The following is a 20,106-nucleotide window of genomic DNA, read 5'->3' as shown; positions in this document are numbered from 1 at the left end:
AGAATTGGTTGTTTATCGTATATCCCTTTTATATTTTTATTTACAGTTTCATCGGATTTAATGAAAATCTAAAAACAATATTTTTACTTATTTATAAATAAAAATTATTTAAAAATGAGCTTGCTATTAAAAAAATATTGCAGGTGAAGCCCCATGCATGTCGCGGGCGAAGGGGGAACGTTAGTATACGCTACATGTATAAAACAGATGTCCTAACTGATTTGTAGTCAACACCCAGCAAAAACTACTGAAGATAAATTGATGATGATTTGTATACATGTTTTTCTTACGGTTTAAGTGTACGCTATGAAAGGATTTTTTTGAAATTTCGTGTTTAAAGGGTTAAAGTGGGGGTAACATTAAATGTTACTATATTTATTGTTTTTATCTATTGTTAATAAATGAAGATATCAACTTGATTTTTAGTACCTTTAATTGCTATGTGAAAAACCAATTTCTAGATTTTTGAAACTGACCTTGAAAGAGGTGAAGAAAAAAAAAATTTCGAACAATCATTGTAAATTTTCCCCATTTTTGAATAAACTAAATGAGATATTCACTCATGTTTGGGCTTGAAAATACTCTTCAGATAAAATTTCAAATTCATTTTCTTGTTTTCTGAATTTTATTATTTTAAGGGGTAAAAAACTAAGTAAACTTACATTTTTGCCATTTTACGCTACCGCTGTTAAATCGATCTTTATGATGTTTGGTAAGATTGTGATGGTAATTTAGAGAAATGGTATAAACTTTGTATGCTTCAAATTAATGATGTATTTCGCAGGCGAAGCCGCGTCGAGAAATGCTAGTTTATAATAAATTATTCTATGTAGTAATTATACGACAAAGTAAATCACACTAAAAATCAGTCTTGAAACAAAAACCCAGAGACAGAATTATTATATTAATAGCTTTGCAAATAAACAACGTAACACTTCATTGTCATTAGTAAGAAATTTTATATGTCATTCTTTCGTAAATTTTATGACAATATTATCGATAAGCAAAGTGATTTTATTAACGAGGAATAATGTTGTTACGCGGTAATTAAAATAATTAGTAATTTACTTTTTTAAATAATTTAAGATATACAATTATAATTAATTTATTGCGTAATAACAATTAACATTTTATTAGGTAACTAGTCGAATAACTAGGCGTTCCTTCCTGTTTCATATCTACGTAATACCCGGAAAATAACCTTCACTAACTAAAATTTCAACAAAAAAATTTTTTCTAAAAAAATTTTAAAATCGCTGGTTTAGAATTGGGTTTAGTGAAGTTTCTAGATAAAATCTGTTACCTTGAAGGAAATGGAGATATATCATAAACATATATACTTTTTTTTATTTAAAAAAAATTATTATAACGTTTTCAGTTCATGAAATTAATACCCACATCACTAAAAACCTACGCGTGGAGGTATAAATTATTGTTAAACGTTGAAATAAACTTACAAATTGCTGTTTAAAAAAAAAATAATAAAAGTGATAGGACGTTAAAAATAAAAATGAATACGGAAAATCCCATACTGAAATATATGAAAATATATGAGTACATATATATTATGTTAACACAGCTATTTTATTGTAGAATGGTTGTAATATTAATTATGCACGACGAGAGAAATTAAATTACATTTTACCTTAGATAAATGGATACTTAAAGAAATTTTTTTTTTTTTATTTTAAAAATATACAGGTACTGTATAGAGATGTGTATACTCGTATAAAAAATAAAACTTCGTATAATAAATACTTAATTAAACGGAAAACTTAATGTACTTTATTAGTCCTTTAATATGAAGAAATATTCTTCTAAAATGTAATTTAAAGACATCTTTGTTAAAATAATAATAATAAGAGGGTATAAATCGAATAAAACATCATTTTCAAGGTTTAACGTTAGAATATCGTTGATTGTTGTTTTTGCTAAACAACAATTCCTTGTTGTTGATGCTAAAAAAATTGTTTCTATACATGTTAAAACAATTTTATTAGTAAAGATTTATATTATACAGAAGTATACTTAAAACAATTAGTAATTGAAGTCAAGCACGTCTTTCATTGTTTTACCTAGTTTTATTTTTTCCTATACAATTTTTAGTAACTATTATATTTAACTAAAAATAATTAAATGTAACTCAAGTTTTTTTCATTAATAAATTATTTTCAATTTGAAATCACTTAACAATATTTTTAACCTAATTCGAAGAGAAAGATGTTCCAATATTGTTTTTTTTTGTTTTAGTAGAGGAAGTTTCTCTAACAGTTGTAAATTCTTCCAGGTTAAAATAGATGGGCGATTTTTAAAAAAAATACATAAACGATTTGAGAATCTTTCATTTTTTGTCGACATTATCGCTTATTATTAGATCTTAATGCTATAAAGGGAAATAACATTCTGCTATGAAACATATTTTCACATAAAACTTCACAAATTTTAATTGGAAAACTTTAGTAAAAAAAAATAAGCAAATTCCCAAAACCGCAATTACAAATCCTTATCTCACACATGCTAGTCGTAGTTTAATTTTATTCTCTGCATTTGTAACGATTGTTTCTATTTTTTTACATTTATTAGGAACGACATTTTTTCATGTTGGTATCTTTGGATACTTTGGATCAGTATCTTTGGATGATTAACTGTTATTTAAACATTTTTTTCTTTTTAGTTTATTATAAAACAGACTATAAAAAGTAACTTACAAAGCGCAATAACAATAAGAAAAAAAGTGCTCTGTAATTTAAATTTTGACTATTTAATATCAGCTCCGAATTAACGCTTAGTAAATTGTTGTTAATTGTTTTTATTACTTCCCGATTTAAAATTTTTTAAAAAGAACTGAATATTCTTTGTTATTTTTACTTTTTAGTACAATTATTTTAAATCAGTTTTATTTTATTCATAATCAATTACTGTATAATTAATTCATGAAATTAGCTCACGATTCTGCTTAAAATACTTTTTGACATAAAAATCTAAATTTATTTTTTAAGTATGGTTTTTTTTTAGACAAAATAAAGAGAATTAATTTTTATGCAAAATTCAACGTACGTTTTTTAACTGTGTGGACAGTATTTTGATAATTATAAAAACTAGAAAAAAGGCGAGCCTACGGCCTGTCGCGAAAACGTTACTGATCTATGTTTCATTACACATCGTTTTGTTAAATTTTTTTGTCAATTGTAACCAAATAACGTTCATGAATTTATTGTACTAACAACAGCGACAAAAACGTTTACAGCGAAAACTTCAAAATCCTGATCATTTTTAGTTGTTTCTTGAGTTGTGATATTTTAACACACAATTTTTCCTTTTTATCCCCAAAAGACCAATATAATTTTAGATAAATTGATCGTATCAAGAAGTATAAATCGTTCGTGCGCTACGCGCAGCCGCCCGGCGCACCATCATTCACAGGCCACCATTTCGCTGGCGAATCGGCGTCGAGAAATGGTAGTTTTTTAATAAATTATTCTATGTAATAATCATACGACAAAGTAACTTAGTTACACTAAAAATCAGTCCTCAAACAAAAACCCAGACAGAATTCCGCTCTGTGCCAGTAGGAGCTAAAATAAAACTGTGAGCACATACAAAAAAACAAACCCACGCATCATCCTTTATTACGGATTTGGATTGCAGAGTGATTTAATAGGTCAAAAAAGTTTTTAAAATTTATATACAAAACAAGATTTAAAAATTTTTAGATAATTTAAATTGAACCGAAATTATAATATACACTGTGAAATTGTGTATAAACTATGAATTTTAATTGGTGTACAGAATTTTTCAGGAATATTTTGTTATAATTCTTCTCATCAAAATAATATATAAAATTTTAAACAAAAGTAGGTGTAGAAAAGCTTTGTTTATGAGTTACGACTTACGAAATATTTCGGCCAGATTTCAATTTTAAAGCTCAAAATAATGCTACACTAAAACTACTCTACAAACACAAATTAATTAGCAAATTTAATAGTTTTATATGCAATATTACACAAAAATTGAAAAAATGAGACCCAGAACTGTATCTCCAGTAATTTCTGAGAAAATCGTAGTAAACCCCGAAAAATTAGAGTCAAAAAGTACGCTTTTTAGATTTGGCTAAATATGTTTTGTTAATATTTTTGATAACTTCAAGACAACATTTGTAGAAAATCTAATTCTGGGAAAATTGATGAAATTAACGTCAATAAAAACCGAATAAAAGTTTTCAAAACCACTTTTATTGAAAACCAAACACAGAAAAAAAGAATCTGAAAATGTAGCACCACAAATGAAAAAAAAAATTATTGTATTTTATTTTCTATTCTAATGCGTACGTTGTAATATGTTCAACTTGTGAACAATAGCAACCCCTATGATCCAATGAGATGAGGATGATATGTACGACATGTAAATGAGGCGAGTCTTGAACAGAATCAGCCTACTATTCCTGGGATGTGTAATTAATTGAACCCCAACCAGCAAAGTATACCGGCATCCACTGTCTAGTATTCAAATCCATAAAAAAGTAACTTACCTTTTACTAGGATCTGAACCTCAGAACCTTCGATTATCAGCTGTTAAACAGCTCATTTTTGATGATGTTTTTACAACATTATGTCAATTAGGTCGTAAAATAAAAATGAAAACAATCAAAATTTTATTAGAGTTTTTGGTGAGCTGGTTATAGTTTGTAAAACGTTTTCTTTTTCCGAAAATGTCTGTGTTTTCTATTAGATTTCTTTTCGTTTATAAGGCAGTTCTAATTTTTTTACAAAAGAAGTGGTAATGCTTGGGTGATGATAGCTAAGAGTGAAAGTAATTATATAACTAGGCAGAGTTTTAGAGGAAGTATTGTTGTTCCAAGGTCTTATTATATATTGTTTCAAAAACGTTTTCTTTTTTTTAAACATAAATCCTTTAACTGCCTGCCTGGTAGTGTAAGCCTGCCTGTAATCTGAATCAATTTATATTTAACTTAAAGTAATGTACTTCCTCCTTGACAAGTGATGAGGTGGAAGCGTTGTATTCAGTGGTGATTTAGTCTAACTGAAACAGTTGTCAATTTTAAACTTAAATAGGACCTTAATATACTTATATTCGCACTTTTGTCGGTGACAGTATTGTGTTATAGGTTTAGAAGCGCGCGTGTGAGTGTGTGAGAGATAAATGAAGAAAACTGTTGCGCGTGCGTGCGTGTGTGTGTACGCGCGCGCGTAAGTATGTTTCTTAGGAATTACAGTTTTTCATTTTAATATTTTTTCTAATCATAATTATTTATTTGGTACTCCTACCAACAGTCGAGCTTTTGCTTTGGAGATACGAGTAGTACTGTAGTTGCATATTTTCATATGCCACAACAGTATCATCTTTACCAATAACAGGATGCTAAATTTATTGACGTAGTAAATTGATTAAATACCAGTGCGTGCTAAATTAATTAACTAAGCGCTTTGTATTTTATGTAATGCATTGTATTGTAAAAATTGTGTCTTTTTTTGACTATATAATATGTATTCATATTACAGTTAAAAAATAAATATTTTTTTGTATTCTTAAAATGACTGTCAGAGATTTGGAACAATTTAACAGAAAATGCCATATAAATTTACAAATGAAAATTCATAAATGTACTTATCTTTATAGATAAATACATACATAGATACCTTACTAGGTGGGCTAAACCTACATTCTGAGATCACTCAACGTTTCGGGTTCTGTACTGATCAAATTGTTGTTCTGAAGAAATTACAATATACTGTTATTTTTTATAATTTGAACAAGCTTTAATTTTTATTTATCATTATTATTCTCACAAGCAGGAGTTTAACGAACATAGCGGGGTCCAAGGGGCAGAGCCCCTGGCTAGACGGGGCTCTAGCTTCAAGTGAAGGGCTGAGGCAACGGCTCAAGTGAAGCGAGCCGGCTGAAAACTCCCTGTCCGCGACGGGAAATGCAAGTAACCATATTGCGCGGGCGAAATCGCCACAGGTCTGCTAGTATAAAATGTTTTCATCAGTCGAGTTTCATATGCATCTAAAAATAGAAATCACGCAAGTTACTTCGAAAGTTGGTACGTATATTAAGCCTTAAGCCTACCTGATGGTTATTTTATTTTGAATAATTTTGTTTTAACACACTTACATTTTCAATCTACAAACACAACAGCCAATCAGCTAAGGCCGAATAAACTAATTTGAGGTAAACAATATTATTAAAGGTAATTTTATTAAATAAATATCCTTAAAAATGTTTAAATTAGCATTAATCATATACATATTTTAAAATAAAAAGCAACTTTTTAAGCCAAGATTCCTAACAAATTGTTATTTTTCCTTCTTTTGTTCGTTTATAACAAGAAATGCAATTATTCTATCGCTGTTATTATTGCTTTATAATGTAGACGAATAAATTTTTTTTAACATGAAATTATTTTTGATAATGCACCATATTAAGAAGTCAAATTAATTATCCCAGTTATATCATAAAAAATATAATTACGATCAATTTCAGCCATTATGGATAGATATATCAAATACGGGTTAAGTTCATATTTTAATGGTAAAATTGAAGTAATTTCTTATTATAATCATACGTTATTTGCAGTACTAAGGCAACAGAAAAATAAAAATTAATTTGTATATTCTAATTAAATATTTATACTGTGATTAGTTCTTTTATTTAAAATCTTACCTTTTATGTTTTTTTAATTAAATATAACTTTTTTTCAAAAAAAAAAAAGCTAATAATAAAATATTACCTATTTTATAATAAAATGTTAAAAATACTCTAATAACAATAATTATTGAGGCGTTTAAAGCTTAATAACTCGTTTCATAATAACGGTCAAAAAATAGCCAGTGCTGTTGTTTTATTCCTTTGTTACTTTTATATTGAATCGAATAAAATTCTACCTCGTTGTTGCCAATTATATTCAAAGCAAAACAAAAAATAAAAAATTAGTGAAATGTTTTTATTGCTACTTCAGACACCAGAAAAAAGACTATGATGTTACGTTATCGTCAGTGTGTTTTCCTCTCCGTAACAAATAGTGTATCAGTTATTTTAACTTTTTTTTTTCGAAAATCACTTTTGAAGGAAGCCACTGTACATAATGTGGAATATTATAGCTGTGAGAAACTTGAAAGAAAATGTAGTTTGTGAGAAACTTCAGCGAGATGCTTCAAAAATGCGTACACATAAGACATAGTAATTTGAAGGATTTAATTTTTTAATTTTTAAGGTGTAATAGGTAATTTGTAAATGACATATTTTATTCTTAAATATTATTTAAATAAAACTAATTAAATAATAGTTTTCATTTTCCCCCGTTTAAACTTGCCCATTTCTTTGCCCCTCTCTGTACATCCAAATCCATATCGTGAATAAAGTGATGGTATCAAATATCATCAATATTTCAGTGGGCTCAGCACGCTAAAATTAAAAATTTAGTAGTTAGTGTATTCGGCTCATTAAAGTAGGTAATTGAAACTCATTTAATTCTACACAATACCGAAGCAAACCCAGTATAGGAGTTATACTTATTCTTGGCAACGGACTTACCATTTTCTGAAGCGACTAATTTCTTATATCGTGTCACCTCCGACCGTTACAATTATAGCGCCTAACATACAAACTCGTACATAGGTATTACTTTATCCCTGTCGCAACAGTGATTGTTCTTTCTTTTTACTATCATATCTTTTAGAAAAATGTCTGTTGATCTCCGAGGTGGAGTAGTAGCGACGCTGCCTTTCATTTAGAAGGTTCTGAATTCAAATGCCGATCAGGTTAGGCTTCGGTTTCACACGCAACAAAAATAATTTCTTATCATACGATAAAGGAGCAAGTTAATTGTGATCGGCGTAGGCCTGGAGTTACCGTAAAAGAAAATAAATAAATATCTGCCTTTCATCCTGAAGATCCCGGGTTCAAATCCAGGTCAGGCATGGCATTTTCCAAACGCTACAAAATGTTCACTCCAAATTCCCATCCACAAGCTTCAAGTTTACGTGTGGTAAATTAATAATATTTCAAAAAACCGCTTACCAAAACGAACATGCCAGGTTTAAATTAATAGCTATTACTTGAAAAATATTTGGATTTATTAAAAAAATTTTATGTGGACACCACCTAACTTCCTTGTACGCCTATTAAATTGTATAAATACATTTTTTTTTTAATAAAAAGTACATATAATTTTATTTCATTAATAACTTCTAATATTTTTTCATATTTTTTTTTTATTGTTATTACTGAATTATTATTTATCGCAATTTTTTTTTACAATTAGAGGTTAATAATTATTAATAAATCAATACATTTAAATTAAAAAATAGCAAAAGTCTGATTCGAACCGATGTGCCCTCCTTATAAATTCCAAATATTTCATTAATTAAAATTTCATTTGGCTATAACTCTAGATACAAGGAAAATAAGTACCACTTATGATACATCGTTGAAAAGCTCTCAATGAGAGCTTGCTTAACTGCAATTCTTAACTGCAATAGCTTGCTATTGCAGTTAAGAAAAAGTCCAAAATCCAGATTGTTTTGGATTTTTTGGACACTTTTGGTTCAGTCGATTGCAATTAAAAAGGGGAGGTGGAGAACTAGATGTTACAACAGTCCTAAATCCAAAATTTCAACATCCTACGGCTAATCGTTTTTGAGTTATGCGAGATACATACGTACGTACAAACATACGTCATACAGTACGTGTGTACTAACATCACGCCGAAACTAATCAAAATGGATTCAGGGATGGTCAAAATGGATATTTCCGTTGAATCTGAAAACCAAAATTTTTCGCGATCACAATACTTCCTTTACTTCGTTCAAGGAACTAAAAACCATATCGATCCAAAAACACTAGAATTGAGTGTAATAAAATAAAATAATTTCGCAGTTGAAAGTGTAAAAACATCAAAATATGCTTTTTGCATTTAATACGAGTAGAGTGAAGGCAACTTAAGTTAAAAAGTATTACAAAAAGATATTTTTAATTAGTATTTTAATATAAATTTTTGTAATAATGGATTATAGGTTAAAAGAATAAGTGGCTTACTAGTAAAATAAGATCACTAGTTATTTTTTACAGCCATTATGAAGCGAATTATTAAACATTAAAAATACCGGTAAAAATTTAATGCGACTAATAAAATTTTAAAAATTCAGTATTTGCCCATTTAAAAAACTAATAATTCTACTTAACAATATATACATCATGTCTGACAATAACTTTAAAAAAAGTAATAATAATAATAATAATACAATAAAAATATAAGCGCGAGCACACTTTTATAGAAATCGTCTAACGACAAATGTAACCTAACAATAACGCTTCAATTAATTAATGTTGGCTCTGAATAAATTTAATGATGTTTTGTTATTATAAAAAGAGCGAATATTGTACTGTAAATTATTTAAGGTGTAATAAATTATAAATATATGTGCTATATTTTTTAGTACCAGGTACTGTAAAGTGGCTGTATGTCTTCATCTTAAATGTTATTTATTATACTGTTTATAATCGAATCGAACAGTAGCAAAAGAAAACCGTATATATATATATATATAAATAAGAATTGCACCATTAAATAAATATGACGACGATATATTTTAAAGAAGAAAATAACAAACAATTAATAATAATTAAGCTGTACATATAATAATTAATAACAATTTCATACAGCAGTATACTCATTATTAATGACTATTTAATAACGGTTAATTAACTATTACTATTAAACTTATTATTTTAAAGTTCAAGTAAATAACAAAGAACAGTTTAAAAAAACTACCTTTAATCGATGATGAAAAGAATGTAAACATTTGTGAATAAATCATAAACCGCACATCATACAAAATGAAAATAAACTAGAACGTAATTAAAAGAAAGCAATAAAAACGTATCCATTTATACTAAGCGCCATACAACTTGTGGTATGCATCATTAAAAGCAAACAAAAAAAAGATCGAAGAAAAAGTTTAATTACCTATTATTATAACAGTGATAAACATAATTTTTGTTTCCTAACATGCGATACGTGATTTTGATCTGTTTTTTTATGCTGAAAACGAATATGAACTCAGAATCCTTCTATCACCCATCATTTTTGAAAAACTTTTCAATTTTAATTACAGGAATTTTTTTTTCATTTTTTTAACGTATAGTTAGCATTTTAAGCTCCTATATTATATTTTGCTAGCTCATTTTTTATTGCTTAACTTTGTAAACATAATTTTTAAGCTATAAATAAACAAAACTAGACAAATAATTAAATCATATCACAGTCACATATTATGACATGATATCTAATACTGAAGAGTGAGCCTTCATAGACAAGATTAATCATGTCTGTGTAGGTCAAACCAAGTAGCTAAAAACACAACTATGTTGTTTGTATTAAGCACTGGATTTAGAAATGAATTAATTTTGTTCAGTTTTTTTGCTGTCTTAAGTTTGCTAACAGTGCAGTGTCATAATGCCTCGAAATTGTGTAAATGATGTGGATGCCTTTTTCTTATGTATCTGATGAATTTACAATAAGATCAAATAGATAAAACCGTTACAACTTTAATTAAAAAAGCATATCATTTATACTTTCAGTGTAAAATTGGTGATCAGGGTAAGACGTGGGCTCCTCATATAGTGTGGACTAATTGTTCTGTATATTTAAGAGGCTGGCTGAAAGGCACACGGAAGGCTTTGCCATTTGGTGTCCTATGGTTTGGATTGAACCAAAGGATCATGTAATCGATTGTTACTTTTGTTTAACAAGTGTGTATGAAATTTCTAAAATATCTAAACATACTGTAAAATATCCTTCATTGCAATCTGCAGTCAGGCCTGTACCTCAACAGTGAAATTATTCCAGTTCCTAAGCCACCTGTGAATGTAAGTTTCGAAAGCAGCGATGAAGAATCAGACAGTATTGAAGAAATAGGGCGAAATTTCGTCCTAATTTCTGCTATATTAAAATTCTTTGAACTTAATAAAAGGAGTAAATATGATAATTTCTTATAATTTGTGACTTAAAAATGTGAATACAATAGATCTCCTCACTTTATCTCTAGCAATTGTTTTAGAAAATTATTGTAAAACAAAACATTAGTGCTGCAATGTACAATTTTTTAGTTAGACGTAAACAACTTCGTTAAATTGCCAATAAACATAAAATTTTGAAACAAAATAAGAGAATTTAATTTTTAGAAAATGTATGTAATTAACGTCAGTTGTATATGAAGAAGAGTTTAAGAAATTTGTCTTTTATTAAAATGATCAAAACAAACCGAAACGCCTCAGAAATATATTGTATTACAATCTTAAATAGGAATAAGAATCAATTTAATATTGAAAAACTCTACATACTGAAGGCCAATTATTAAAAACAAATAAACAAAAACAAACGGCAAACTTATTACTAAAATAATTCATCAAATATCTTCCCTCACTGTTATAACTGAGTCGCATTATATTCCCAAGAAAGATATGCAATTCCGGCTGCTGAAGGCTTCGCCCTCGACAGAGAACTACTTGTGAGGAAAATAAGTGGAACATTTAAGAATTATATTAAAAAAATATATTCTACACATCGAAATAAATTTTAAGATAAGGAAGCTATTGCGGCTGTGAATTCCCAATCCCTAGATCGATCCGTACCCAAAATTAAATGGCGTAGAAATCGTATTAAGAAATTATCCTACAATTTATTTTTTATAACAATCTATTAATCCAGTATGAAGATATTAAGACTGAACACTGGATTGGTCGCAGATGACCTGTTGAATTATCCCCACGGTCGCCAGATTTGAATCCAAAGTTATCTGAAGTCACTGGTGAAGATTCGCAATGTGACCCGTCTATGCAACAGAATTGAGAAGGAATGCCGTGCCATAGATAATCATTATGATATTAAGAAAACCATAGCTGACGATAAGTAGCAAAAATATTTTGATTATTACAGTCCATCTCACATGAAATCGCCCAAATTCGCAATAAAGTGACATACTTATGTAACGAATTTATCAAATCAAAAAGGGGTTTTTGATTCTCATCCGTTTATGGGAGATTTGAATAAGATTAAACATCTCAGAAAACTTTTATTTACCGATGGAGAATTAGATTATGTGAAAAAATTTATCTAACCCTAAAGTAAAATTCTGAGAAAAGATGTACTTTAGGAATTTTTCAATTCAAAAATTATGTTTTTTTAGGAGGGTTGAGGGAGTAATGAAACGTCAATATCTGTAAAAAAACCAGACGGGTAAAATTTTCCTTATATAGTACACATGTGCAATATAACTATATAGCCGGGAAACTAAACATAAGAAAATATTTTCAAAATGTCTATGAAGAAATGTAATTTTTCGTTAAAAAATTACATTACTTGGAAAAAGGTTACAGTAGTGTCACCAGAGAAACTATCTATAAAAAATAAATAAAGTCCTTAATAAAATAGATCAATTTGGTGAAGATTAAACTTTTTTAATAAAAATTGCAGAAATATTCTTTTATAGAAATTATGTAACTGGATAAGGAGAAGGTTACACACGGTCGACCTCAATGGAAGGATTATATAGTTTTACCCGTATCATATCCGTATCACGTTTTGACCTTCCCGTTGCAAGCGACAGTTTTATCAATCCCTTTCATTTTGTTGTAATTGATAACCGTTTCACGAATCGGTGTCAAAATTTGTAACAGTAAAATTATGAATAACACAAAACAGATATGACATTTAAAAGTGTGGATCCACACTTACGTTTGTCGGTGTATGTTTTTAGTTTTTTTTTACATGTGAACAGAGGTACATAAAACAAAAATTTAGTGATAATATTTTGATTTAGAATTTCTTGCTGTCACTAATCGTGCTTATTTTACTAATAATTTATGTTACTTATTTTATTTCCCGTGTAAAACCGGTAACAAACTAATCGCTTCGATGGTTACTTAAGATAACGATTTGTTATATATTAGAGCACGCCCGGCACCGGTTACGGACCGCGGATTGTTTCTTTATACCGAAACAAAACTGCACGGGATAAATCTATACTGATCATATTAAATATTTATCGATGAGTTTCTAAAATTTAACGATTCGTTTTAAAATAACGATAAAGATAATTTATTTGTTACTCATAAATCACGTTTCTGTCAAAATATGAATTTCGTTAAATAAACAAATATTCTACGATCATGTAAGCAATTTTTTTCCTGTTTAGCCTCCTGGAATCACCGTCAGGTTTTACTTCAGAGGATGAATGAAGATGATATGTATGAGTGTAAGTGAAGTGTATTCTTGTACAGTCTCAGATCGACCATTCGTGAGATGTGTGGTTAATTGAAAACCCAACCACCAAAGAACACCGGTATCCACGATCTAGTATTCAAATCCGTATAAAAGTAACTGCCTTTACTAGGATTTGAACCTTAGAACTCTCGACTTCGAAATCAGCTGATTTGCGTAGACGCGTTCACCACTAGACCAACCCGGTACGTATGTACGCAACATTAGCAGTATGTAACTTCACGAATAACCAGTATGTAATTTTTCCTGCATTTACCAGGAAGGATTTAGGGAAACTGTTGACCTTCATTAGAGTCGTATTAGTACAAAATTAATGAATAAAATTAGAACTGATTTTAGTTATTATTAAAGCATGAAAGTAATAATTTTATGAATACAACTGCTGAGATAAGATAATACATAATTTTTTTATTCTGATCACTATATAACACACTATAGTCTGACAAATGAATAGCCATAAGCCTGAACTTAAGACTGCACAATATCTCCGGTAATTGTTTGCAATTAGGGACTCGTCTCCGATTTTTATTTTATATTAAGTTTTTTGTTAAAATTGAAATTTTTCGTCGTAAACGTCTTTCACCCCAGTTACGTCGCCGTAAGTTGCACGTGCAAAACAAGATATAATCCAAATTTCATCTAAATCGGAAGTGAGTCCCTAATTGTAAACAATTACCTAATCTATAAACATTCTCCAGGAAACATAATTTTAAGGCCTTTTTTATATACGCTATTTCCAGCTTCTAGAACTACGAAAAAAAATGTTTTGATACTGCTAGAGGGTATGACAATTTCTTTTTAAAGTCCTGCCATCGCCAAAACATTGGATCAAACGATCTGAAACTTGATGAGGGTGAAGATAGAGGTTCAAATTTTAACATAAATAAATAGAATATTTTATATAAACTTTGTCGAAGACCGGAAATAACGTAGACAATAACAGACCGCAAAATGCGTTTTCTCAAAAACGAAAAACATCGCGTAAAAATATTGTTGTTTAAATAGGTTCTTTATAAATTAATATAGAAACGGGCTTTAATTTGGCATACATTGCATTTTTCTACGACGGTTTATTGCAGTTTAAGTTTCAGGTACAATCTTTCATCCAGCAGATTATAGTATAGTTTACGTCAAGAACGGGCAAGTATGCTACTCTAATAAATAAATAAAATCGGTACAGAATAAAATAACACTTTTACAGGACGTTAATTGCTACTGTTCAATGAAGTATTAACTACGCTTCAAATGAGTACACAAAAATTTCAGATTTATTTAATCATATTGTTTAAAAATTCATCGACGCTGTAATATTATTTTTATAAAATGAAATTTTAAAATAAATTTATCGGAAGATCTTTCAGACGTTAGCTTATTAAAATTATTAATAGAAGAAGGCCCTTTCTCATAAGCTGTAATATTATGGTGTGTAATAGTAGTTTGATGTAGTTCAACTGAATATTGTTTATATTTGTTAGAAATAAATAACATTTAATTTGTAAAATCCTCAGCAAAACACTTACAGAAAACCAAAAAAGAATAACCGACTTCTGATTATATCTAATCTAACTGACTGACCCTTATGAACATAACAAAAAATTGTAAAAATATACCCTTATAACTGTGTAACAGCCTTTTTTCTTAATATCCTTGTTCAATTTTATTATTTTTATTTTATAGTAATACTAAGTTTCAAACTCATCGACAGAGTTATAAAATGAATGTTATTTTGTAATTATATTTATATTGTGAAGAGAAGAAAACTTGTAAACAGAAGTAATTGTATGGATTTGACGCATAACTGTAATAAAAACATAAAAAATATATGCGGCTTACTTATGTAAATTGTAGAACAACGGTCATGTTTTTAAACGATATTTAGATAACATAAATATGTTCGTATTAAAATACAAATAAATAAAATAGGAAAAAATTGACAAGGTAAATTACTGCATATTAATAATATAGCACCTATAATCAAGTAAAAGATAAAGGAAATTGGACAAGTTTCCTTATCCAATTTTTAAAATCAACATTTAATCCACAACATATACTTCCAATTATCTGAGATTTTAATGTTAAATAAAAAAAAAACGAAAGTAGGGAGGTATTTGGAAATAAAATACTTCAACGAATTTTATAAGTTTTAAAAATAGATTTGATGTTGTAGAAGTTTTTCAATGATTCGTACCGACATTAAATTATTTCATTATTTGTTTTACTCTTGCTCAATCTTTTTACTTTTGTGTTCTTTCATTCAAAGTTGGTTTCATGGATAAATCCGTAAAATAAGAAAAACACATATAAGAAATTAATTAAAAACAGCAAATGTATTATAAAAATAAAAACGCAGGTTCCATACTTGCGAAGGGTCAAAGTAATTTCATCATTTAACTTATATTAGCTCCCAAAAAAATAAAAAAGGTTCTTAATACTTTAGTATTAAGAGATTAACAGATCTACCATTTTCAACTTGTGAAAAATAACAAAAGCCTACAGCAGATAATACTGAAAAAGAATTTACATGCCCATTTTAAGACGTAGATTTCTTATTTAATTATTATGGAAGAATTTTGTTAATTAGTCTGCAAAAACTCATAACAAATTTAGGTAACTAACATACGTCATTAATTATAAGGATGATTTAAAAAATCGATCGAACGAAAGTAAAAAATTAATTAGTTTATATAAATAAAAGCTTATTGCCCGCTAAAGATCTAATTACCGGTCTAATAAGGAACCGATAGTATGGTTCTGGAGCTGACCTAATACAATATTATAAAACAAGGTCGCGTAAGATTTAATGAGATTAAAGAAAAAAAGCTGGCTGGAAATATGGACCTAAATCCTGTTTTAAGCGTGACAAATACAAAGAAAAAAGCATTCTATACTACATTTACTCTGAAGTAGTGCCAAGGCTAACCCTATCAAATCAACCAGTTTTATTCGTTACTGTCGGTTTAATAATGTCTATTAAGTTAAATATTATTCAGTAAATATTAGAGTATTGTTATCATATTGAAAATTACGTAACACTGAAATCGGCCAAAAATTTTCATAACCCAAAGTAGGAAATTGTTTTGTTTAATAAATCTAAAAAAAAATTATATTCAAAGGTGCGAAAAAAATTCAATTGGTAAATTAATATCATATTGGTCACATAAACATGTCTTTTCAAATAAAAAAAAGGAAATCTTGCCTCTTTTACGATTAAAGCGTTATAATAAAACTTTGCAATTAATTGTAACTTCAACTTTGGAAAGTCGCAGAACGGTATGGAAAACAAAATTCACTTCAAAACACGTGGGCTAACAAGAAAATATTAATAATAACTTATCTTAAAAACAAAACGGTTAACTAATTATAACATTCTCTAGAAAAAATAAAAATAAAATACGAAAATGTTTGATAAACAATAAAAATCTCTAAGAAAATAACTAAGCGTAACTTATTGTTACGGAACTATAAATTAGAAAACATGCGTGCAAGAAAAACAGTACGATAATATTAATCAGATATGTTTGCTTATAAGGAATACATCAAATCTGACAGCTTAAGAAGGCGTACCGGTATTTCTTTTTTATAATAGGCCTAAAGTAAAAATTTCACCACTAACTGAAAAATCATTTCATTAAGTTGTACGAATTTTACATTGTAATATGTAAATTAATATATTATTTACCTCAAATAAAACCATATGATAAAATATTTAAGCAAAAAGTAATTCAAATTTACCTTTTTAAACACTTCTTTTTTACTCGAACAGTGTAATCCTGTTACGATGAGAAAATTTTAACATACACATTGTTTTAATAAAAAACTATATATATATATTTATACATAAATTGCACCACTGCACTTAATATTATATATTAAAAAAAATTAATGTGATCCCGGTTACAAAATAACTACAAGGTCTAACGATAAACTTTTTATCAAGTAGAGAAGCCGACAAAAGTTACTCAACACGGTTCTAACAATAGTTACATTAATAAATAAGAATTTCAACAGAAAGTATATTAAAACAAAAATAATTTATCATTTATCTAAAAACTTTATTATTATTAACCGTGTTAAATGAAATGTCATATCAAAGATTTAAGAATACACGATAAAAATAACCGGTAAATGAAAGACACAGTGCAACAAAACACAAGATATGTTATTAAATTTTAAACGTCACCGATTATTAATTCTACGAAACAAACTGTTGAAAAGTCTATCTAATAATAATAATACACTTATTTTTTTCTAATCAGAATATAAAATTAAAAGAAAGATAAAAACAGTTTGTATTCAAATACACATGTTATGCACGAATAACATAAACAAACCAAACTACACAACAAAGGTGCAGTTACACCAACTGCCGAGTATCGAAAACCGAACGATATAACTGAAGCGATGTGGTCGTGTAACGAGCAACAACTTTCCCCCACTCCCTCACCTGTCTGTAACTACATTATACTCCCACCATAACAACAACAACTAACTGGGTACAAACATTAAACAAGCGGGATATAACAGACTATTTAAAACCTGATATTACTAGTATACTTTTTCTATAATTCCATATACACTTTCAGTAAACCACGACACACTTACGTATTGTATGTCTTTTTTTAACAACCGCTGATGTTAAAATATAATTGCATAAAAATAGTAGTTCGGCTATTACTACTGACACTGAGTTACCTTCTAAGCAGCATTAGTAATCATTGTTTCAATAACATAAAATTGAAAACAAAACGAAATATCAACAATTTAAATTATGTATATAGGCTGCCTACACAAAACTTCTGGAAACTTGTGTAGTTTTGAGACATTACTGTGTATAACTGTTCCTGATTAAATTTACGTTAATTTTTGTGGTTCAATTATCGGCACTGTTGCAAAAGATCGATATGAATCCGAGAAAGAACCTCACATGAATATCATTCACATCACATTTTTTTAAATTATGTAGATTCATAATTTAATTCAGAATATCATTTACTATACTAGCAAATCGCTTTCTATATTGAATCGACACAAGAAAATTGTATATATTGACTTGTTTTTCAAAGAATATCATGCTGTGTATCTCAGTTTCGATCTTATCTTTTCTTTTTCTTAGAAAATGAATTTCTTTTCGCAAATTCACATTTGAAAAATGTCAAAAATGACCAGGATTTATACCCAAAACTTTCAGGATGAAAGATGAAATTCTACCACTTCACCATAGTCTCATAACCACAGCAGTTAATCTACTGTTATACGTCTCACATTTTCCAGTAATGAAATACTGTTGTAATTTCATCCAATACTTTTTTCAGTTAAATCTGATTTAATTTATTCTGATAGATAAATCTCTATCCATATTAATTAAATTTTGATATTCTAGCTCCTTGATTGTCTTTTGGAAATTATTTGATATTTGGTCCTGGTTGAATGCATATTTCTGGTCTGACAAGCTTACATTGTAAAACAGATATTTGTCAAGAGTTAGGAATGCAGAACTTAAGTAATCTGTTTTGATAAAGTTTCACAAGATACCCTGAACGCTGCTAGATTATCAAAGAAGTTGCTTATTTATCACCTTAAAATGTTGAATACAGTTCAAATTTATTTATTTATTTTTTTTAAATTTCAACGAACTGATGTTTAAATCTTCCTCATATATTTTAGCATTGTTTTTTTAAGTAGCTTTCATAAAAAAAGTTTACCTAATATAATAGGTACAATGATTCGACTTCCGGAAAATTTCGACATATATTTGCGTTTGACATCTCCCAGACCCCAAAACCACCGTCAGTTCAAAAGTTTATATATACATTTATATATATATATATATATATATACACACACAGAGTGTTTCTGAAATAGTGAGGTGGCTACACTTTTCCGGATTCTACTTGTAAAACTAAACAAAAAATATTCTTAGGAAAATGGCAATTTCCCCTTCGTTCTCTCGCAGTCCATCATTTTGTTATTTTTATATAAAAATTTATATCTCAAGGTCGGATAGACGAATCACATTAATATTTGGTAAGCGTCTTGGTAATAAAGTTTTAAAATTAGCAAAAAATCAGGATTTAAATACCTTGCAAATTACAAAATGAGGGCCATTTTTATTTTTCAATCCGTTATATCTCCATAAATATTTAGTTTTATCAAAAAATATGACGTGCTAAAATATTAAGCCTTTTTTTTTTTAATACAGTGACATTTTATTTTTTTAAATCGGTTAACAAATAGCCGAGTTATGGCAGAAAATTTATGTTGTAATTTTATATCATAATTATTAGGTCAATTATTGTGAAAAAATTTTCACTTAATTTGTTACTAATTTACAATAGTAGACTTAATAATAAATAAAAACAATATTTAATCGAATTGAACGTAAAGTGGAGGACATGAAAACAGACACAAAATTTCATCAATTTTCTGCCATAACTCGGTTATTTCTTAAACGATTTTAAAAAATGAAATGTAATTTTGTTCAAAATAAAAGGCATAATATTTTAGCAAATATCCTAAATTTTAATAAAATTAATATTTATGGAGATATAACGAATTGAAAAATAAAAATGGCCACCATTTTTTAATTTGCAAGGTATTTAAGACCTGATTTTTTGCTGATTCTAAAACTTTAACCAAGACGCTTACCAAATATTAATGTGATTCGTCATCCGAACTTGAGATATAAATTTCTATATAAAAATAACAAAATGGCGGAAAGAGGAAGAACGAAGGGGAAATTGCCATTTTTCCTAAGTATATTTTTTGTTTAGTTTTACAAGTAGAGTCCGGAAAAGTATAGCCAG

At 28.3% G+C, this 20,106-nt stretch overlaps 1 protein-coding gene across 1 annotated transcript in view; it reads right to left on the bottom strand.

The window, feature by feature from the left end:
* LOC142321567 (ras-GEF domain-containing family member 1B-like) overlaps positions 1-17,673 on the bottom strand; it is a 651,166-nt gene extending 633,493 nt beyond the window's left edge. The window contains exon 1 of the mRNA XM_075359758.1: positions 17,036-17,673. The gene's annotated coding sequence lies outside the window, so the exon portion shown is untranslated. The remainder of the gene's footprint in view (positions 1-17,035) is intronic.
* Positions 17,674-20,106: the final 2,433 nt, after the last annotated feature.

This window comes from Lycorma delicatula, chromosome 3 (genome assembly GCF_047948215.1).
Source record: "Lycorma delicatula isolate Av1 chromosome 3, ASM4794821v1, whole genome shotgun sequence".
Classification (NCBI taxonomy): domain Eukaryota; kingdom Metazoa; phylum Arthropoda; class Insecta; order Hemiptera; family Fulgoridae; genus Lycorma; species Lycorma delicatula.
Note: the sequence above shows the minus strand (reverse complement) of the source record. Positions and strands in the feature narration are given on the sequence as shown.